This window comes from Rousettus aegyptiacus, unplaced genomic scaffold, assembly GCF_014176215.1.
Source record: "Rousettus aegyptiacus isolate mRouAeg1 unplaced genomic scaffold, mRouAeg1.p scaffold_m13_p_2, whole genome shotgun sequence".
Taxonomy (NCBI): Eukaryota; Metazoa; Chordata; class Mammalia; order Chiroptera; family Pteropodidae; genus Rousettus; species Rousettus aegyptiacus.
The window spans coordinates 90,329,616-90,353,178 of NW_023416295.1; the positions used below are offsets into that span (position 1 = coordinate 90,329,616).

The 23,563-nt window shown below is 33.7% G+C and overlaps 1 protein-coding gene and 1 pseudogene across 2 annotated transcripts in view; one reads left to right on the forward strand and one right to left on the reverse strand.

Annotated features, from left to right (window-relative positions):
• The window catches only part of WDR33 (WD repeat domain 33), an 84,549-nt gene that overhangs the window by 24,222 nt on the left and 36,764 nt on the right, over positions 1 to 23,563 (reverse strand). The gene's annotated exons all lie outside the window — the stretch shown is intronic.
• On the forward strand, positions 17,097 to 17,215 carry LOC118614701 (annotated as a pseudogene).

The window sequence follows — 23,563 nt, forward strand, 5'->3', positions numbered from 1 at the left end:
AACCCTTAACTAACCCCAAGAATGTCTCTACACTAATTTTTAACACTTCAAAGGTTCAGACTTTCAGGATAAAATCAAAGTTCTTTGTCATGCCCAAACATGTAAATTCCAAGAATATAGTATTTGCAATGTTGAAGTAATACACTTAATGAAAAATTCATTCAAGTGACAACTATTTTTATGGCCTAGTGACGATAACATGGTCATTAAAAACATCTTGTTAATGGCTCAAAATTTTAGGACTAAAAACTTCTTACCAATGAAAGACCAAATATTGTTTAAAGTGGTATCTAATTAAACTTTTCAGAATCAAACTTGTGAAAAATACGAACACAAAGCCCTCAACACCAAACCTGCTCCAGATCCTAGAAACCCTACCACAGAACAAGACGTAGCTCTGTGTGGGACTGACAGTAGTCTACAAGTTGACTAGTAAACACATACAATCCTCAGCAGGATGGCAGAGCTTAAAGAAGCCAGAGATACAGGGACTTGGTTACCAAGTAAAGACTCCGAGATCTTTGGGAGAAGGTCATAGTACCTAATCCATACTTGAATGCAATTAGAAACAGAGAATATGCTTAAAGAAAGATTTCAACAATGAGACTTGCAGTTTCAACTGCCAAATTCTAAAATTAAGAGAGTCTACTTGCAAATCACTAAAGAACAAGAATGTCATAGTAAATCTATGTTTGGAATTTTCTTTGAATATTTACAGTTAAGAAGTTAACTTGCACTGTCCAATAGAGTAGCTATTAGCCATATGTGGTTATTTAAACCTACTTTACACTAAAAATGAAGTTCCTCAGTAATCTTTCAGGTGCTCAACAGCCATATGTGACTAGTGGTTAGCATATAGGACAGCAGAGATACAGATTTTTTCCATTATCACAAAAAGCCCTATTAGACAAGGCTGATTTCAACCAGTCATTTTAAAGTTAGTTTCTCCTTAAGTTCTCATAATCACATTACTTTTATTCAGTATTGCAGTTACACAATAAACAGCAATAACAAAAAAAATTATCTTCAATAGACACTAGATCTAGAGAAAACCTGCGAAATTATACTGGCCCGTAATTTTTACATAAGAGAAAACTAAGGCCTAAGAGTTAAATCAGTGGCCAGAGATAGCCTGATTTCTTCCCATTTCAATCTTCCCTTCACCTCACTAAATATATAACATCTAAATGAAGTAGCAGATTAGCTCCTTTTGTTTTGTTTCACTCAATCAACTTTCTTCCTCAAATGTAATTGAGGAGCTTGTAGAAGACAAACTTTGGTATATCTTTTCATCTGAGAACTATTAAGAAAATCTAAAAATTATGTAACTAAGTACTTTCAACCATCTGAGAAGTAATCAGATTGATTTTGAAGACCAGGGTCCAGTAAAGAATAAAGGAGTGTGGCAACTATGATTTAACTCCACCCAAAGAAATTCTAAATTAATCTAACCATACTGGGTTACTTTTAGAAGTCAAGCCTCAAGGGCAATTAATTTTGCATCATTCTTTAGCTAGCTAAACATTCTTCCTTCAGGGGTCCTAGCAAAATGAAAGTTAACAGAATTAGCATCTCTTGGAAATAGGTGGCATTGCTTTGTGGATGAACCTGACACACCAGAATTGTTTAACATATTACTTCATAATAATTATTTGCAAAAAGCAATCATTAATTGTGTATTAGAATTTATACTGGAGGGAAGGTAAACAATTTTACTTATTCCACTTGATCATTCTTTCACATGTTAATTTATGTCCTCTTCCACTTATTAATTCAAAATAAGTGTGCACATTTATTGGGCTCCTATTATGAGTGCTCAATCTCTAAAATATGTGATCAAAATGAGGACTGAACACTGAGGTAGTATTTGTACAATCACACAGTCCAGGTACAATAACTTTAAAGAAAATTAACACTTAGAATAAAAACATTTCTGAATAAAGACAAATTAAACAAAACAATTAATGCAGGTTTTAGAAAACTTAACCCACAAAGTAAAAACAGAAAAATCTTTTTAAAAAAATGTTATATAGCTATGTCTGAAATAGCAAGGTGCAGAATGCAAAAAAAAAAAAAAAAAAATTCTAATAAAAAAAACTTAATGTGTTTTTTTAAAGGAGATCTTAAAAATACAATGTAGATTCCTTAATAAACCCTAAAATTCTAAGAATAACAAACAGGATAGATGGGTTAGTCTTTAGATATTTGGTTAAAGTTCTAGACTTACTTTTGTAGAAAGTGGAATGTTCCTTATTGATTATTTCCTTTCTCTCTCAGAATCATAAAGTGTAGTGCAGGGAAAGACAGAAGCCAGTAAGGGAAGAGAGCTGTTTTTGAACTCTTTCCTTTTAAGGAGGAGGCTCCCTGGCTTCTGTGAAATTGTATGTAAACTTTGTGCCCAAGCATTTTTCGAGAACTTCACCTCTCCACCACAATCTCACCAGATGCCAAGGGACCTGTCATCTCATACAGGTATACAGCCTGCCTTAGAACAATGCATTTGACCCCAAGGCTCGGTGAACAGTCTTAAAACCAATATGTAGTTTTATTTGAAGGTCGGCAATAGTGTCCATTTTCCCATTTTATTTTTCCTGGATCAGATCATTGTATGAACAAATCTTAAGAAAGTTTCTTTTATACATAAATTACAAAAAGCACCAACATTTTCTAATACAGGAAGAAAAAAAGCAAACAAAGAATTCAAATAGCATCTTGTACAACATTAACTGTTATTCAAGAAAATGTATCAAACATTAATAACAAACTCAGGCTACTTCCAGCCCCAAGAACATAAAATGTTAACAGATGAGTTTAGGGTTGTTGTAGCCACAGTCCACAGATAGACACTTCAGTAGGTCAGCGAACTCAAGTTACTTATACGTTGGTCAATGAATATGCAATTTATTAGCGTTTTACCTTCCTTTTTTGTAAATGATTTTAAACTTAATCCAACAAACATCAACTAGAAGTGATTACTATTAGTATCTTTGTTATCTAAATCTAGAAAGTTACATTAGCAAAAAAAAAAAACTATAAAATTAAATGAAAAATTCTGGAAAGAGTACAAAGATTCATGGGGAAAGAATTCTATGGTCAAAAGTTGGGCACTGCTAAATTTCTTAAACTGACAAGTTTCTTTCCATGTCTAAGAGCCTCCAGTGCTTTCAATATACATTACAAATCCATAGGTGAGAATTTGACCATGAGCTTTTTTTTCCTCAGAGTTCTTCCAAATCCCTCAGAAGACCAATCTGGGAAATTTTGAAATACTAGCTTATGTTGTCTGGAAATGAAGAACCTAAATTCAAGAGTGAATACCTCTGAGGAAGGAGAGGAAGGGCATTAAGGAGGGACACGTTAACTGTAATGTGTACTTCTTTTTTAAAAAAATCAGAAGTATGGCAAAATGTAAGAATTTGACAGCATAAAATTATTTATTGACCTAAAAAAAATTGTGAAATGCATGGTGTCAGCAAAGCACCCAATATACAATCATAAAAATTCAAATGGAATAAGGAGGCAGATATATCATAAATTTGACAGTCTCCTACCTAAGTCATACATTAAATTTGCATATGCAAGTAAAATCGTTTCTATTTATTTGTATCATGTATTTACATGGAAGACCAAGAAAAGCTGATCTAAAAGAAATTGTTAAACTAAAAACTGAAAAAATTAAGCGTACATCTCATATAATTAATGCCATGTAAGTACTTTTGGCATCAAAGTGAAAAAGTTTTTAGGAATATATATAATTTCTGAGTCTAATAAAAACACACAGATGCATAAGTTTTGCTGAAACTTATGTGTCAGACTGCTGTTCAACTTATACAATAATGTGGGGGAAGGGCATAAACAGAGAAAAGCACAATTTCCACCTGAGTCAATCTTAAAGATTGTATTTAGAAAAAACTTGAGGCTTATAAAAGGGAGAAAAAAATCAGGAGACAAATGATATTATGGGGAAATCTACATTTTTTCCCCAAAAAACACTGCCTAAAAGGGTATAGCATGTAAGTCAATCCTCTGTGTTCTTCAGTTACAATAACCAGAAAGAAGCAACTACAGCACGTTTTGTGCCAACCAGCAAATTCCCTTTAGTTGGCTTTTAAAAAAAAGTACTAAAACACACACACACACACACACACACACACACACACACACACACCCTATTTTGGAGAATATTCATCTAAGAAGTTTAAAGGGAAAGAATGCAATAACCAAATATTACTTGAACCTCATTGCTGTTGTACTCTCCAATTGCTTGATATTAATGACCAATATTACAAAGCACTTCTGTCATTTGTCTGGGATGGGAGATACCTGGTGTCCCACACACAATGCAAAAACCAGCAGCAAAGTCCTTTATAAGAGAGGGTGCACTGGGGTGTGTGTATGTGTGATCAGTCAAAAGGTTCTCTAGTAAACATTTCTGCACACATTCATCATTCAATAATAATATAAGGATCAAGAAAAGCAAACACAGAGTCATCACTTGAAAAACTAGAATATGTAAAAATCGAAAAAACCTTTAAAAGAATGATGGTAGTCTGCCAATACCAAGACTCTCAGAAAGAGCAGTACCTATACGACATTAATAGTAGTCATTAATGCCAACAGATACCTTGGCCAACAAGGAAGTGACGCCATGACTGAAACCCTGAATAAAGCAGAACCAAAAAGGAAAACGAGATATTTTTAATGATACTTTAAGGCACTTCTAGGGTAGATCTTCCTTCTGAAAATGAGGGAAAAATAAATAAACTGGTTCACCCTCAACTGGCCAATTAAGGACAGGGTTTTTTTTTTTTTTTTTTTTTTATTAGTTTCAAGTATACAGTACATTGTTAGGATATTTATATGGTTTATCAAACAATCTTCCCATTTACTCTACCTTCCCTCTAGCTTTCCACATAGCCATTACCTTACTACTGTTAAAGATAGATTTTTAAAGTTGGAAGTTAAGATACATAAAAGCAATGAATAATCCTGACCAAAGATTATGCTAGTAATCATAGCCAAGCAAAGCATCACCTGCACTCTGAATCTCTTACTTGAAACAGTATCTTTTTGGATATAGTTGCACATTGTTGATAAAGGTGGCTCCCTATAATCCTGACCATCTACTACTGCTTACCACTTGAAAGAAAGGACAGCAACAACAGCAAAGTTATGGAAACTTACCTGTATCAGAACAAGGTTATATGAACTCCAAAATATTGCTTAGGGGTGGGTGTCTATCACATGATCCCAAAAGACTATGTAATTTCTAGCTATTAGTAAGAATTTTTTTCTATAAAGGAGTAACCTGAGATGGCATTACATTCCAATAGAATCCTGATAATTATTTCCATTTCTGTTTCAAGAAGAAATAAGATAACTGAGAAAACCTCAGTTGAGGTTTTCTAGTTACCTAGTTTCCATTACAGTAAAAACATGTCCCAACAAAATAAATATCCATTAGTCCAAAGTGATTAAAATAAACAATTGAATAAATAAATAAGAGGGGGAGAAAAGCTAAATCTTTAATGCATGAAAATTCCAAATAACTTATGTAGTTACTTCACCCTCGAGGATGCAGTACACAAGTTACCATCTCTTAAGAGTGGGCTGTGCATCATGACTTCTTTCCAAAGACTATAGTATGAAGAGGGAAAAAGAGTAACCTCACAGTGGAGAACTCCGATAAACAATGACTCGACTGGTGATCAAGGTCAACATCAAGTCATGTTAATAATATACACTCTTCCTCTGATGTGATGAAAATGGAACTTTACCCCTTTGATCTTCCTCCCCAAATCCCATAAAAACCAAACCAAATCATGAGAAAACATCGGATAAACCCCAATTGAGGGACATTCCAAACTACCATAAAACTTTTCATCAACACTCTAGCTACAAAACAGCATACAAATTCTTGACAGCGCTAAACTGGGGAAAAAATGTTGAAGCTAGAATTCTCTAACCAGCCAAATCTTCATTATAAAAGTAAGCATGAAATGAAGACATACAATAATTTTTTTAAAATTTTTCCCAGACTTCATAAAGAAAAAAAAAGCTTTACCATTCTAGAAATGTGAAAATCAAGTGATGCTTATTAGGAAATATGAAAATCCAAACCAGTTCGATTTAATATTATGAAGAATACCAGCATTTCCTTGTGGTGGTTAAAATCTAACTCTTCTTGTACTTTACTGAATGAATGAATGAATGAATGATGAAAAGCCCAGAGAGAGAACTTACATATAATATTTAAAAAATCACAATTATGTTCTTAAGGAAAACAAATCAATGTTTTATTTTACCCTCCTCAATGAGCAATACCAAGAATGAAACACGAAAATTCTTATTTCCACAATCTGCTATACTTCCCTCCCATAGGAAGAAATAACCAATAGATGAAATCAGCTTTCTCCAATAGGAGCACAGGTACAATGTCAAAACATTTTTATTTATTTGAAATCAAGGAAAGGGACATGTTAAATATAATTTAATTCATGTAAGTACCATGTTTAATGCTCCTATGCTATCTATTAATGGCTAAGAGTAAATTTGGAGTAAACCTGATCTGTTTAAACCTCAGGTGTCACTTACCAGTTATGGCGTTATGTAATGTACTTCTTAACCCATGCTAAGTCTTAATAGTTTCATGTATAAAATGAAGACTATTCAACAATTGGGTTGTTTCAGGAATTAAATAAAGCACTTCGCATCATGCCTAGCACACATTCTGAAGTCAATAAAAGCTCTTATTTGATCCAATCTCTGCCCTGAAAAAGCTCATCATAGGGAGAGAAATTTCAAGAGTTAGTTATCCAGCAAGAGCTATTACTACTATGAACAGAATATGAGAAAGAATATGGCTCAGTTTAAGAGTATTTGCCCAAAGTGAAACTTCTAAAGACTTTGTTTTCAAATGACCCTTGAGAAAAGAACATTGGGTTCTAATTACCAACATCTAACCCAAATATTAGACTTGATCTAGTGTTAATCCATCTCTCAGAACTGGAAAACCTAAAAAAGGGGGCCATCACTGCCTTTGTTTTGACTATGTTTTATGTAACTGAAAAAAAACAATACTTTTGACGTAACTATTGATTTCACCACATTAAAACACAGTCTCCAATACTGACATTCCAATCACTTCCTTTTTTATTTATGGAGTAAATATCTGATGATTCTCTCCACATTTTCTCTATTTTAAAAATACTAATTCATTTCTAGGGGAAAAAAATAATCCTACAGAAAAATACGAGGTTTAACTCAAGTCTCTCAGTTATTTTATTTGATCACTTACCTCTAAACCCAATAGTGCCACGGATTACCTTAAGCAATGGAGAAATAATTGACGTAGGAAGAATACTGAGGGAAGGGAAATTGTTTCAAGGTCACTAATGTGAAAAAGGAATTGTGTATTGGAATAAATCATGATTTTAGTACTAGGTGAAATGATGTATGCCCCTCCCTAAATTACTGTCAAATGATTACAGTGGGTGCACTTGTTTCCCAAGACTGATACTGATCATAAATTTAATGAAAATTCAAAACACTTCAACCCAAATGTGGGCATTCTCCAATAGATAGGCTCATACTGAGAATAAACCAGAACAGAGAAAAATAAAACTCAAAATACACAGAAGGCTATTTGGGCCTTAAAAAGACACTAGGCTCCGTCACAGCTCAGTGACAACAGCTATGATGCTGTAATGAGGGTAATTACAGAACTCTCCACACAGAAACTTGTCTAGGCCCCTCCTGACTTCCCATTTATACAGAGTAGCTGCCTTGACCTAACACCGGACAACTGCTCCTAAACTAAACAAAGGAAGTCAGAAGAAACTCCAGAACAGGATTTAAGGATGGAAAGGAAAGCAGCTCAAACTTGTGGCAATGTCATGCTATGACTTGAAATGAAAGGAGGGGAGAGAGAAGAGACAGGAGAGGGAAGGGGAAATAGGGAGGATGAGAGAAGAAAAAGAAAGGTAGGGCTACCAAAGAGTGATATAAACTAAGCACTCCATCAATGAACACAATCCATTTACTCTGGCAATTGTGGCAGTTCCCATTTACTCCAACAGTGACTTTCCCCATTCCCCCCCCCTCACACACACACACACACACACACACACACACACACACACACACACACAGAGTCCATAGTGAGGTCTACTATTCAGGGGAGGAGCCTTGTGGATAAGTGGACTTACTTCACTACAAAAGAAATGCAAGACAGCTACTTATATTAACCAGAACAAATCTTCATTCAAATATTTGGCCAACCAAGGATCCCCGAACGTTTGAGAAAAAGCAAAAAGACGAGAAAGACCAGCATAAAGAAAAGGATTAAAAGATTCTAGAGAAAACAAGAATAGACTAAACCAAACCAAACACACGAACACCTCAATTATGCTAAAAGTTTTAAAGGGTGTAGTCATTTAAAACAAACAACAAAACGGGCCACTATAAAAAATGAAAAGACTAGAGAACCACTAGATCTTGGAAATTACACAGTTGATAAAATAAAAATTTCATTAGAAAGGCTGATTGGGCATGACTGAAGATAGTATTCTGAAAGATAAAATAGAAGAAATCTCCCAATACTTAAGAAGACAGAAAGTGTGAAAGAAAACATAATACAAGGTAGATACCAAAAGGCCCAACATTTACATATTAAGAGTTCCATAAGAGGAGCAGAGATTAGATTATGGGAAATGATAATCCAAAAAAAAAAAAAAATCCTTTGAATGGAATAGATTTGAGATTCTAAGTTCAGGTGAACCAAGAAAGATGAAGTTTATAATACACCCATATTCATAGTTAAAAAAAAAAAAAAGTTCACAGAGAAAGAGAGATCATTTAAATAAAACATGTTCCTAGAGGAAAACCAGGTTACATACAAAAGTATGAGACTCCGAATAGCACCTGACTTCTCAGCAAAACTGCCAGAAGGCAGTGGAGGCTTTCAAAATTCTGAGGGGAAAGCATTTCAAAACAAGAATTCTCTACCTAGACAAACTATGAGTTGAGTATGGGGGCAAACTGAAGACCACTCCAGATATAAGAATTTTTGAAATTTACCTCCTGAGCACCGCAAAAATGTTCTGAAACATTTTTTTGAAAATGTGTTTTCAATTAAACTGGAAAAAAAATGAGTGGCATTAAGATGGGAAGGCAAAGAAATCCCAGTATAACTGCAGTCACAGAATACAATTAGTCCAAGTAAGGGCAGACATCAAAGAACTTAGCAAAGAATGTATGTCTTCAAAAATAAAAACAAAATTCACTCACTAGAATTACAAAATTTAAAATTGTGGCATTATTTTCAACAATTTAGAGGGCAGATTGAAGTTAATGATCTCACTGGATCGTGACATTCTTCAAGAAAAACTTTTAACTGCCAGAGGGTTTATTATTATAAACCCAATTATATTACTTGGCTCTGCAATCAGTAGTATCATTACTAATACCGATACTACTTATTGGTTTTCATTTTTAGAATTTTAAAGTTAAAAAAATCTAAAACAATGTTTAAGGGAGAGAAATAGACATTGAGAGGAACAGATTTCCTTACATAACATAATGGTGAGTCAATATATGTTGCCTTGACATTGGCAGCCCCCAAAATAAAGGACTAAGAACATTTAAACCTCTAAAGAACCATCAGCATAATTCACTAACAAAGCCTGGGAGGTACAAGGGACAAAGGTGGTGTAGGTACGTGAAATTCCTCATCTTTCATGAAAGTACAGACACTGTCTCAGAGAGATATATACTAAGAAATATAAGCATATTATTTTAAATTTTGATGGTAACCACAAAAATAAATTTTTTAAATTAGGTTAAAAAGATTATGTCTGGGAGTGTTAAAAAACTGGCCAATTTCTACATTTCAAATTCCATCTCTGTATGGTGTTGAGAAAAGAATTTATCATGTATGCATATTATTTATAATTTCAAAAAATGTTACATTTTTAAATGGTGGTAATTTCCTAAAACATCAAATCCTGTATTATTTCTAATTTTTGGGTAGACCACAACATTCTTAAACTTTATCATTAATGACTACAGGATGGTGAGGATAACTCAGAAGTATCTTCCAAAAGTTTAAGTATTCATAATCTTTGATCCATTGAGTTTTTCTTTAGGAGTCTATCCTAAAGGAAAATTTACATGAGTGGTAACAAACACAAAGGTACAAAGAAGCTTAGTGCACAACTATGTCTTAGCAAAAACCTCTTGCAAAATCCTAAATGTTTACCAATGAGAATCATAAAGTAAGTTTCAGTAGACACATGCTAAAGAATGTTACAGAGCAGTAACCTCAAAAAGACTGGGGTAGTAATGATAAGGAAAGATGACCCTGATATACTGTATCATGAGACAAAGAGCAAAACAACATATGTAGCATAATGCCATTCCATGTAGTTCTTTCAAAAATCATTTTATGCCTAAGAATTACAGGAACATACACCCCAAACTATTAACAGTGATGATCTCTGAATGTGAGACTGGTGAAAAAGAAGACACTGACTTTTTATTTCTAATTATTTGAACTTTTTATAAGTTTATTACCTTTGAAAAAGGCAAAACCTAATGTTACTTCGATGTTAATCCCACCCAATTCTTTCCTTACCTTTCCACCCCTCCATTCCCTTGAACACTGTTGCACCACAGTTCTCAGCCTTCCATATCGCACAGAGTGAAATGCGTGAATCCAGACCTTACAATTCTCTCCATGCAACTGAGAATATACTTGACGCCCTGCATGACTGATGAAAAAATGGATCTTAATGTTGCATTTGGTCTTCAGCTTGTTTGCTTACGGAATAGTGCTGCTAATAAAGTCAAGGTATAAGTGATATCCCCATATAGGTCATTAATTGTTAATGCCTTCAGCATGCGTTTTTATTCACCATCTGCCATCTTCCTGGTGACAGGACAACAAGATGTAGAAAGATCAAAGTAAATCCATTTTAACTAATGGAAACACTTCATAAAACATTCTGATAGTGGGCTTCGGTTGCATGGTTGTATTATGAAGAACACATTTGTGTATGTGTATGACCACAGTTTATACGTTTCTTTTCCAGTTAACCCACACGTAAATCATTAAATTGTGCCATTGACATTTCCCAGAGAGAGAATATCTGCAGCAATAATGCCTATCTGTGAAAGCAGTGTGACGTTAGGGCCTTTGGGACAATGAAGTTCTCAGTTTCTGGTCTTTCTCATCTTCAGCCATCACACTGAACACAAAATCAAAGTAATGTGACAGAGTGAAGGCTTCTCAAATTTAACTATACTTGAAGAATGATTTTTCTTTCACTACTTATTTTCAGAAAAGACAATAAAAGGAGAAAAAGACTGAAGAAAAAACAGAATTGAGGACTTACATAAATCTAATAAAGGAGTACTTAATTTTGATCTAATTAAAAATGTCTATTAAAATGTCCGAATAAACAATTCACACCATAAACACGTTTCATTTTTTTGGCCTTTATATTTTTTCAAGATATTGTAGTAATGGAAAGAATATTCTGCTATGTCTACAGAATAATTCTGTATATCTTATACTCATCAAATTTGAATTTAACTAACTAGAACTCAATAAAACAGCTACTGGTTCTCAGGAAAGATTCAAATATGTTATCTATTCAAAAAACCACGAAGCAATCAAAGGAAAAAAAAAACATAACTTTGAGGACAGTGTATGGGGGAATGGTGGGACTGAAATATTCCCTTAAGGTAATGTAATATGGTACTGAGATGACTGTGGAAGTAAAATATGAAGCCTTACTTAAGTAAGGTTTTAAAAATAAGTCATACTTCCATTTCAATACATCATTTATTTAAATGTAGCTTCAATACAATTTTATCACTGATACTTCTAAATCCAAGAATCACTACTAAAAATAAGGCAATCACGAAACCCCATTCCAATTCTTGATCTAGTAAAAAAAGCTCCTCTTAAATCCTTTATACCTTCCTAATCAATTCCAACTGCTTCTTAACTTAAATGTTACTTTCTTTACACCCTCCATGCTTTTTAGTGTCTTTTCTGCCACATATACGACTTAAGCAACATTTACTTCATGCCTCCAACATGAGAAGTGCCTTCTTCTATGTACTGCTGTGACCCTCACAACAACCCTGTGAGGTAGGTATCATTAGCTCCATGTTACAGAGGAGGAAACACAACTGAGAAAGACGGACTTTGCCCAGTGGCAGAGTTGGGAATCAGAGCCAGACCAGCTGACTCAAATGAGTAATATTTAAAGCATCCTAGAGGAAAAACAAAGACTGCACCACATAGAAACTATGTCTGTACCAAGAATTTTGGAGCAGGTGGAGATGTTCAATAGTATTAATAATTTCTCCTTCACTGTCACTTAACCATTGTAAATAGAAATTACATTATATTCTGCTATCATTAAAATTTAAAGGGAACAATTCACAACATGGAATTTACTGCACATTTTTTAATAGGGGAAAAAAATGACATTACAAACAGATTTGCACTCATCATTGACTCTGAAAAGACAAAGTAAACTAGTACTATTCTACATCAATCTTTCTGGTGAGTGGTTATAAAGACATAAATGCAAATCTAGTGTTATAATAAATAATACTGAATGACTTTTGAGGGGATTATGAAAGTGGGTTGCTGCCCAGATAGATTTAGTTTCAAATTGCAAAACAAACCTTACCTAGGCACTTTACCCAAGAGCATGTGCCACAAACCTATGTGCCTAAATTATATCAAAACACATTTTGGCATCTACATGTAATTTAGAAACACACAAAAATGTTTATATAATAAGTTCCCTAGCAATCTTGAAAACTGTGGTAACTCTGGAATGTCTTTCTCATGCAAAAATATGTACTGCATTTACTAAATAAAACCTAAATCATAGTTCATTATAAGGTGATTAAAATCTAATATGAACACATTTTTCTGTGTGGAATGGTCTTTAGGAAAAAAACCTTATTCTGAAAAGTTATCCTTAGTTTGGTCCAAATCAATAATATTCTAAGGCTAGCACTGCTCTACAAAAAACACCAAGATGGTAAAAGCTCAACAATCTAAACCCTTTAAGGTTTTCGAGGTTCTCAAGAAATGTTCAAAGCTATCCATGAGGCTATGAAGATTTAAATGACAAAACATGATTACATTCTTTACTTCTATAGGAAAATTTTACAAACCAATGGCAGAACTATTAATAGTACCACATGAAGAGACTGGTTTGCCTATAATGTGTCTTGCCTAATGGCGCTAGACATTTTGAATTCTCTAATCATGTGACACTATCCAAATGTGCTCACGGTTAAGTCTTAACTATAACCCCAATTTTTCTCGTTTTAAAACTTACTTTTTACAAAATAATAAAAAAGAATCAGTATTAAGAAAAATACCCACAATTTATTATTCAAGGTGAAAATAGAAAGAACCTATCTTGCAGTTTACTGAGACAAATTTTTGCTCTGAAGACCTCCACCTTTTAAAGATTATCTCCAGATCTGCAAGAGCAAATGCTCCAAAATATCTGATTTTACAGTTATTTTTTAAAATTACAAAAATAAAAACTACCTCATTAATCAGAGACACTCTTCTATATACTGTAATAATGCAGTGCTTATTTTAGAACATATGTGAAATTAAGATACCTTTAAGTGATGCTTTTAAATCAAAAATCTTCGGCCATCATAAAGATCATGAAGAAAGCAATGACTGGCCTCCTCCTCCATACCAGGGCCTGGCACTTAGCCTGGCACATAGTACACAGAAATTATTTGAATCAATGAATATAAATTTCTTTTCAGTAATCTTTGATGCATATGCCTAAGCTGGAGAGTGGAGGTCTGAAAACATGGTCCCTTTTTGCTTCAGGGTCAGCCTGACAGTGTATAAGGAAGTTCACAATTTTTATAATTTTTAATTGTAAGGGCTGTATCAGTTCATAAATCCTTAAAACCTTTAAAATTCCTTTTGCATTTGTTTTGTATTAACACAGACAATAAAGAAAATGAATAGCCAACTCTTCCAGCTGACTCTTATCAGATGTAAAAAAAAAAAAAACTCCTGAAGCACTAAAAACTCATTCCTAGACACTAAATTCACTGAGATTAACCATAGGATCCTCCAGAGAGATGAATGCAGGAAAACTCACTCGTCTTACTTCTTTTAAAAAAAAAAAAAAAAAAAAAAATTCATAGTTTACCCACTAACTACTTCTAAGTCAACTGAAAACTGGCCTGTGCAACTGCTTCCCAACTGCCCTGTTTTGTAAAAACATAATTGTCGGTATCGCTGCAATTTCTTTCAGCGACATGCCCAGTATGTCATTGCTACTAAATCCTAACCCCTTCCCCAGCTGGTTCCTACAGTGAAAAAGCTAGTTGAATTTAAATACTTTGAGAGGGTGGGTATGGGGGTGGGGTGGGGGGAGGAGCTGCCCCTGACTTCTGAGAACTAATCTGATGTTCAAGCTAAGTCTCAAAGTTATTACAAACTGATGATGACATTTATAGCTAAACCACATTACTCTTTTTGGGCAATCTCACTATACAGCTACTTCAAATTAAGCCATTCTGAGACCATGCAGAAGAGAAGCAAGACAAAAAACAAGGTCACTGCATAACTCACGAAATACTAAACAGCTGTTATGTTATATGAGGGACAGCCCTCACTTCCTGAACTCTCCACAAACTACCCAAAGCCCAAATCCTATAATACAATCTTTGTAACACCCTCTTACTGAGATACCCCATGGTTCCTTATGGTGTGTGTTCTTTACTGCAGCAAGTAATAAATCCTACAAGTGACACTTATGAATACTAATTAATAGTGGAACAAAAATAATACTAAATGTTCCAAGGTTATGAATGACTATGATACACGGCTTATTAACACACATCTCACAATTCATGGAGAGGGCAGCTTTGGATGACTTTGGTGTAAGATTTCTTCCATTTTTTATTTAATGTCAAGACTATGCTTAAAATGTGTTGAAAAGTAAGAAAGCATTACTGAGAGTCACACTGAAAATTGTTAGGGAACAGGAAAAGCCTATCTAGCCAAGTTGATTAGACTGAGCAGGAGTTCATCAAGAGTCATTTCAATCAAAGGCTTGCTCAAGTATATGGACTATACCCAGATTTATTCCTTTAAAACAAGGACTTCAGAAAATAACAATAATAAAGCCAAAGGTATAACGAAAAGGTGGAAGAGGTGGGGTTTTTTTTGTTGTTTTTGTTTTTTTTTAAACAATCGTGCTCACCATAACTCTTAGAAAATGTGGATAATAGATTAGCTATGAGAAGGAAATGAAGCAAAATTTTCATATGTATTCTATCATGGAAAGATATTTTTATTGTGCAAAATCTCATATTGCATCTGAACGGTATTTCTGAAATATTAACCACATCCAGATAGAGGTAGAAAAACCAAGAATGTCAAGTTAGAGCTTGTAAACAAGTTTCTACAATACAAACGAATCTACTACAGACACTAAAATGAGCATTTTGTCAAAAAATCTATTTTAACACTAATCTATAACTATACACTTACCACAAAAGTTAAAAACTACAAGTTGTGAAGAACCTGAGGGGTCATAATAAAAAAGCCCCTCTCTTCCCCAAACAAAAGGCAAAAATAACTTTTTAACTGTCAACTATGAAATCAGCTTTTAAAAAAAAAACCTTTGGGAAAAAAATGACCCACTACCTTCCAGATAAAACTGGAAGATTTTAACATCTAGTGAATGTGGACACAGGGTAAGGATATGCCAGTTTTCCAAGTGCATATTGTGTCCGTCCTGGCCATGGGAGATTTAAGTTTGGAGCTTTAGTCTGAGTTCTCAAAACAAGTAAGTCACTGTCCTCAAAGGTACACCGTTTATTAAGGAATCTGCATGTATGACGTTTGGTTGAGAGAGAAAACATTCCATTGCCACTGCCCTCTATCTTTGTAGCACATAAAGTGTTGCATGTATTACACTCTGATTTCTCTTGTTAGATCATGAAAATTGGTTACTCAGCAAGTAGAAGAAGCAATGATTTAAACATCTTCTGATGCCATCATGCATCATGTACCAGATCTGATGCATCACACATCAAAACCTTGACTTAAGGATAATAATTAAAACCAGTTTTTTAACATTTAAAAACTTCTTCAAAGACAATAGATATTATATACCAAGTAATGTCTGTGTAACTTACAGTATGAAAAGGAAGTCTGGGGTCACCCTGAGTCCATGTGGTGAATGAGGTATTAATATTTTAGTAAAAAATGAGCTAAATATTCATACGTTACATTTTATAATAGGTTAGAGTCTTTCACCTGTATTTGCATTAGGGTATTAGAAGTAATCCAATAAAAAGTCTGGCCTTTCCAAGCAATCTGACATCCTCTGTAAACCTCTTCTAAATTTTTAAAGAATTATAGATTTATTGCCTTGGTGAATTTTTGCACGTTTAATTCATGATGAAGAAAATATCACAATGCTGACAAATCTTTTTAGCCTAGACCTCAATAACTGACAAATCTTATCATTTACATGATCACAGTCCTTGGCATGTCTTCTCCAAGCCTGAAACTCCCTCTACCATTCTGAGTCTTTCAAATACCATATCATCTCATGACCTTTACTCTCTAATATTCAGTTCCTAAATCAGAATTGTCTTCATATTTCCTTCCTCACTGCGGGAGGCCAGATGTTTTTGTTTTGTTTTGTTTTAACAAATATATAAAAGAAATATAAAGAAAAAAACTAAACTTAAAAGTTAATTCAAAAAGTTAAAGTATTTCATAGTAGCTGATTTAATGATTTCTCTGCTAGAATTTAATAAACCAAATAAAATGCCTAGCAAATATTCTTGAAAGATTTTTGTTTTAACATTTTATTTTTACCCAAAAGACCCTTGGTAATTTACATTGGTACATTTAAAACATTAAATCTGTAAAACTAAAAATGTTCTCAAAAATCAGATTGATAATGTAGTTAAAAAGAATGCAAATGGATAGTTTCTATAAACTGCTGAAAACTAAATGATCTGATTCGACCATTATAAATAAATACATAAAATATTATTAACACATCTATAGCCACGCCACCCTGAATGTGCCCCATCTCGTCTAATCTCGGAAGCTAAGCAGGGTCGGGCCTGGTTAGTACTTGGATGGGAGACCACCTAGGAAGACCAGGCACTGTAGGTGCTAAAAATTAAAAAATAAATTAATTTAAAAATATATATATATTTTCACACACAACTTTGAAGTATTTAACATTTAGGGTCGAACTAAAGAACATTAAAACTGGGCACTGTACCATATGACCTCAAGAAAGGAAGATAGTTTAAGTTCTGAAATGACTAAACTTACAATGCTCTTTAATTACTAACAGCTCCTCCCAATCATTTCATCAGTCAAACCTGTGTCTGCTACATCCTACTGAAGGGTTTGGCTTCCAGCCTGCAACAAACTCCACCAAAACCTTGGCAATAGAACAGGTTAGGTTACACCCACCCAGTCTTGCTGTCAGCTGGCCAATTTGATGGGATGGTGACAGAGGGTTTTTACAAGGCTCCAACAGGTAACATTAGATGACTATATTTAAGTCTTGTCTATTTTGACAAAAAATACATAGAATACACTTTCCCCAAGAGCCCTAACTTACCACTGGTTACATTACTCATCAAAGATGACAGAGAAATGACATTTTGCCAGAGCTATCACTAGACCATGCAACTTTATTACTAGAGTTAGAAATTTATTATTATGACTAAATTTGGTTATAATAGGAAAACTGTTCTTTATCCCCAGAGAAAAATAAATGTTGTCCTTATGACACAGTCTGGACCAGTGTGCTATAGTGTGATAAGCTATGAGGACTATTGATTTTCAGTGTATTCAGCATTCCTGTTCACCATGATACCTGGCCAATTCAAAAAACATCTGAAAAAATTAAAGAACTAGGGAACTATTGGAAAAGCTGTTTAAGGGACGAGGCCATGTCTTATGAATTATATCAGCAAAAGAACTAAGCACAGTACCCTGACCACAAAGGGAAATCACTGAACATTTGATTCACCTAACAATTAAAATAAATCTTTAAATGCTTCCATATGATATTTTATAAAGGTCAATTCGACGTGCTGAATTTTTTACATTGGAAAACATTAGAAAATCATGACAACTATGTTTAAACAGGGGGTCATTTTATAGGCTACATGTAATAACTAATGATAATGGATGAAAAACATTTAAATGAAAAAGTAAAATATATTTCTGAAATACCAATTTTATCCTTAAAAGGGCCAAATATAAGGAAACAGCTCTAAAATTAGCTTTGCAAGTGACAATACTAGCTGACATTGATTGAATGCTTTTTAAGATACTAGTTAAATGCTTCTCACATATTAACCAAATTAATTCTCACAACTTGGCAGGGCCAGTAAATTATTAATCCTCTTTATACAGTAATGTGACTTGCCTCAGTCACATTTAGCTAAGAGCTAAAATTGTGGCTAACGACCAGCTCCCAGCTACCCATGATTGTAATAATAGATAATACTATTTCTTTATATGTTGACTTTTGTTGTGTTGCTTTTAATAGCAAAAAACTAGTAAATGAAGCTAATTGGGAAAAAGTAAGATTATTTTTAAAAGAGCAGCGAGGCAAATCAATGAAAGGAAATTAAGACAGCTCTACACAAAGGAAAGTAAGATGATAAAAACACAAAACAACACAATAACTTGAACAGTAGAAAAAGGAAAAAAAAATGAAAGTATCTTTGAAAGTCTAAACTACCAAATAAAAGGCTTAGGTGAGAAATAGGCATAAAGGAATCTTTAGACTGTTGAAAACATTCAGTACCTTGATCTAAATGGTAATGACAAGGGTGTATAAATATGTGAAAACACATCATATTGTACATTAAAATTTCTGTACTTTACTGTATATAATTACTGTGCATAACTGAAAACCATAAATATTTTAAAATATTTTTTAAAAGATGATGGTAGTTTTGAGGCTCTTTTCACTACTTTAAACAACAAGGTTATAATAAAATGATCTTGTCTCAACAAAACAAAATTTTGGAGAAGTTGGCAATAATATATCCTATCCACTTAACCTTTTGTAATGTGTCCACATGTTCGACTTTCAGATTTTTGAATCTGCCCTAAAATATAAAACTACAGTTAACAGACAACTTAACCTAGTTAATTATTATTAAATAAAACCATCCATCTGAAAAGGGAATGTCTTCTACAGTCTGCCTGACAGTTGACAAACTAGCAATGGCACAATTTCAACAAAGGGAAGCCTAAAGCTCACACACAGCAGCCCATTCTCTTATCTTTCTACAGGAACAAACTTCCATAATTAAATCCAGATACAATGTTCTATCTATACCCTCCCTATTCCTATGTTCTAAACCTATATACAATTAATCCAAACCTTTCTTATGAAGTCCTTTAAATATATGAAAATGACTAAACTTAAGTGTTTCTTATCTAAGCTGCAAACTAAACTTCCCTTTACTCTTCTCATGATTTCCAGATCCTTTTCCATTCTGATCATCTTCCTTCTATAATTAAATGCCACCATTCTAAACATCCATTTTTACTAAGTGGGGGAGGGCATGAGACCTCAAGAATTCATACTCATCATCTAAAACCCACCATCATTTTTTATATGAACTCTCATAAATCAATCTAATAAACTCCAGATTGAGGTTGAAACCTAGGTACAGAAATTTACATTTATTTCTATTTAAAATTTTACATATTTTCTATTCATAAAGTTAAACATTTTAATGTTGTCTTGAATCCTGACATCTGGAGAATTTGTAGTCTTGAATCACCTGTAAATGTGCACAGCAAGCCATCCTGATTAAGAAAAAATGTTAACAAGAACCAAAGCCAAGTAAAGGTTCTACAACACTCTGAATGCTTGCCTCAAAAGTAACAAACATCCAATGAACTTACTTTGAAAATGATCTTTCAATCATGCCCTTATGCTGCTATGATTCTCTACCATGATCCAAAAATTAGTTCAAAAGACTGCCTATAGTTTGGCTAAGTCTCCTTGACCCTCTCCAGGAACTCTATAAATATAGGGTTGTTTTAACACGACTTATTCCAAATATTGGTTCTCAGATGGAAGCAGTAATGTCCTTTAATGAGCATTTTGTAAAGATTTTTATTCTCTGAGCTTGTATGCGTGTACACTAGCGCCTTTTAAAATTTTATGTACAGCAGTCATTATCAATAAAATTCATTTCAGAAAAGCAGACATTATAAATGATCATTAGAAAAAGCATTCCTTAGGCTTAACAGAACCAAGAACTCCTACTTAACCTTTGATGACTGCTGGCATCACAGGTTACTTTCGCTTAATGATACATAAAAATTTCTGTTAGAAACAAAATTTTGAGATCCCTGGCATGGAGTCTCTAGAACTCACCTTTGTACTCCTTGGTTCTGCATTCATGTTGATTTCCCTCAATATCTCCTAATTGTTTTAATGTGGTAGAATATGTATAATTTCTACCTTTGAAAAACAGACCTGGAAATTGAGTGGGAATTTCCCACAACCTCTGACAGGCAAAGGGAGATGGTGATACTAGATGCAGAGAATGCTCAAGGTTCGACTTTGAAATAGATAACTTAAAAAAGAGAAAAATACCTAAAAATGTGTACACAGTCCCAAAACAACAACATCTTAACTACTTTTTAGGCTATGTATCATACACTGGAACTTTACATGACATTAGCACTTTTGCCAGTTCATGACAAGGGGCATGCAGTAGTCAGGGGAGGGCTATAATAAAGCAGTGCACTGGGTTGCAGAGCAGCTCTACAATCCCTGTCCAAAGGCACCACAGGACCCCCGTCCTGGTGTTCCCTAGAAACCAACACATTATTTAAAAACATCAGCAAGTTAATCAGATAGAATTCATAGTGCTAATCCAAGTTACATGTACAAGGAAAGTTCTAACATCATCAATGAGGTAAAGTTCTAAGAGAACTATATTAAAGTATATTCAAGGATATAAAAAAACAGAGAGGGCTCAGCAGATTGCCTTTAAGAGACTTCATACTGCTTTGTGGAGAAATTAAGAAACAAATTGTAAAGAAAGATAAATGACCTAGAAATTACCATTTCTTCCTTTAAACAAAAATTCTAATTCTGGTCTTTTTATAACTGAAGTGATTACAGAACTATAGGTACTTCTTAGAAATTCCTGAAATATGATTTAAATCAAACTTCAAAATGGTTTTCTGATATATCATAAAAAAGTAAGTAAAGGGAAAAAGTGGCTAAAAAAATCTGTTGTATATTTAACTTCCCTTTTGATGATACCGTGTTTTAATCATACACTTTTATTAAAGGACCTACCCACTAACAAGCAAAAGCCTATTATATATTTATCTAATTTTATAATCTTTCCAAAGCTCTGAATTTTAACTTAAAAACTATCAAAGACTATTAGCTTGGAAGCTCTACAATAGAAGAGCAAATGGAAATTTAAGTCTCACACAAAATTAATTAAGCAATTATATTTAATAAATGCTTTATGAAAATCAGCTGCCTAAATTATTAATCACAATAATCCGTTGCTGTCAAAAAACTGTAATCCTTATATACAAGAGTGTCTGGGAACTGTTGACTCAAAACTGAACATGACTGCAGCACCATGCAGCTCTGCTATTCCAAGAAAGCCACAAATCTTATTTTCAACGAGTTTTGCCATATTATGTACAATACTTAAAACAAGTATAGAGATAAAAAAAGGAGAAAGCCCAACATAAAAATGTGAATGCAGCATATGAAATGAGTATTTCAGGACCTTACTACACTAATTTCTTCAAATAACAGACTTTAGAAGTAAATATTAAGTCATTTTCCTTCTCATAATGTACTCAGATAATTCACTCTTTTTAGGAGAGCAGAGGGAAGAGAGCCTTAAATAAACTCTTCCTCAAAATATATCCCCTAGAGAGATAAAATAGGTGCCCCTATGTAAACTGGGTCCACATGGTTGGCTGATTAAATGGTTGATTAAATGAGATGAGCCTAAAGTGCTTTTAATTTTAAAACATACCATGTTGCTGGAAGGAGTTATTCCACTACAGGCTATTAAAGAAAGCTGGATGTTTCTGTTTTTCATCTTGGAGAGAACAGACAGGATTTTATGGACTGTTTTGTAAAATAACTTAGGTCCTTTCATAAACTACGTGGTTTGCCAATTTTACTTTAGCAAGTTAAATTATTTCCAATAAAAAGCATCACAGACTTTGGGAAATCAGACTTTGTAAACATGCCCTCACGTGGTTCAAACACACACTGCTCAATCAAAAGATCTTTGCAGAGGGGTTGATCTCATTTATTAAAAACCAGTCAAATGCAACCAGGAAGGGATGTACAGGGACTTATCAAAAGTATTAACAATGTTCTTTTTCTTAAGCTGTGTGTACTCAGGGGTTCATGTCCTCTCTATGAGTGCTATATTTGAAAACTGAAAACCGATCTTAACCTCCTGAGTAAGTCTAACTTCTTATGTCCATGTTCTATTTGTATAACCTAGTATGTACCTCATAACCCATTTGCAGTTTGAACTACTCATTGTGATTAAATTTTTGTTAAATATGTCATACACTGAAAACCTACAACCTGTATGAATAATTTTAAAGAATAGTAAAATAAACTTGAGTACCTAAATGAGCCCTCTACCCACACCCCTCTCCTCTTCTATATATGACCTTGGGAAGGTGTATTTAATTTTTTCTTACCTTGGTTACTCATCTGTAAAATGTGGAACAAACATTAATCTCATAGGATCACTAGAAAGATTAAATGAAGTACTTAGAACATGGCTGATACATAGTAAGTATAATATGCAAGGTACTGTTGTTAAAATCATGAAGGTGAAACAAAATTCAAGTATGCTGAAACGTGGAGACTGGATTTTTTTTTAAAGAGTATTATACTTCTCACCAAAATTAACTTGGGTGTTCTTACTGATTCCATATTTTCAACCCTCCTCATTTACATTGGAGCTAGCCATAAGTGATCTTTTAACTCTACACTGATAAAACTACACCTGTAACACTATCATGACTCTTCTCTCGTTATCCAAAGTCTTAAATTTGTGAAAATATTTTACATTCCCTACTAAACTTTAAGAAGCATGAATTTAGGAGTCATAACTTGTAAAAACCTTATTCTACCTATGGTATGGTAGGGTGTATAATGTGTGCTAATTAAAAAGATTGATTTTAATGGCTTTATTTCACTTGGAGTCAAATGCATAAACATCAGTGATCTAGAGCCGCATGTACTCCTAGTACTTAAATGTTATTTTAATCCCAGTCCATATGCTGAGTGCTGTAATTCATACTAGAAAAGGATACATGTGTATAAATTATGACAACTTGCATATGGGTAGACATATACATGGTTCTTCTCAATGCTGCACTATATTCAATAAGTGTCTATTTTTCCTACCTATGGACCAATCATCACAACTTTTTGAGTAGTAAGTCTCCTGGCAATAG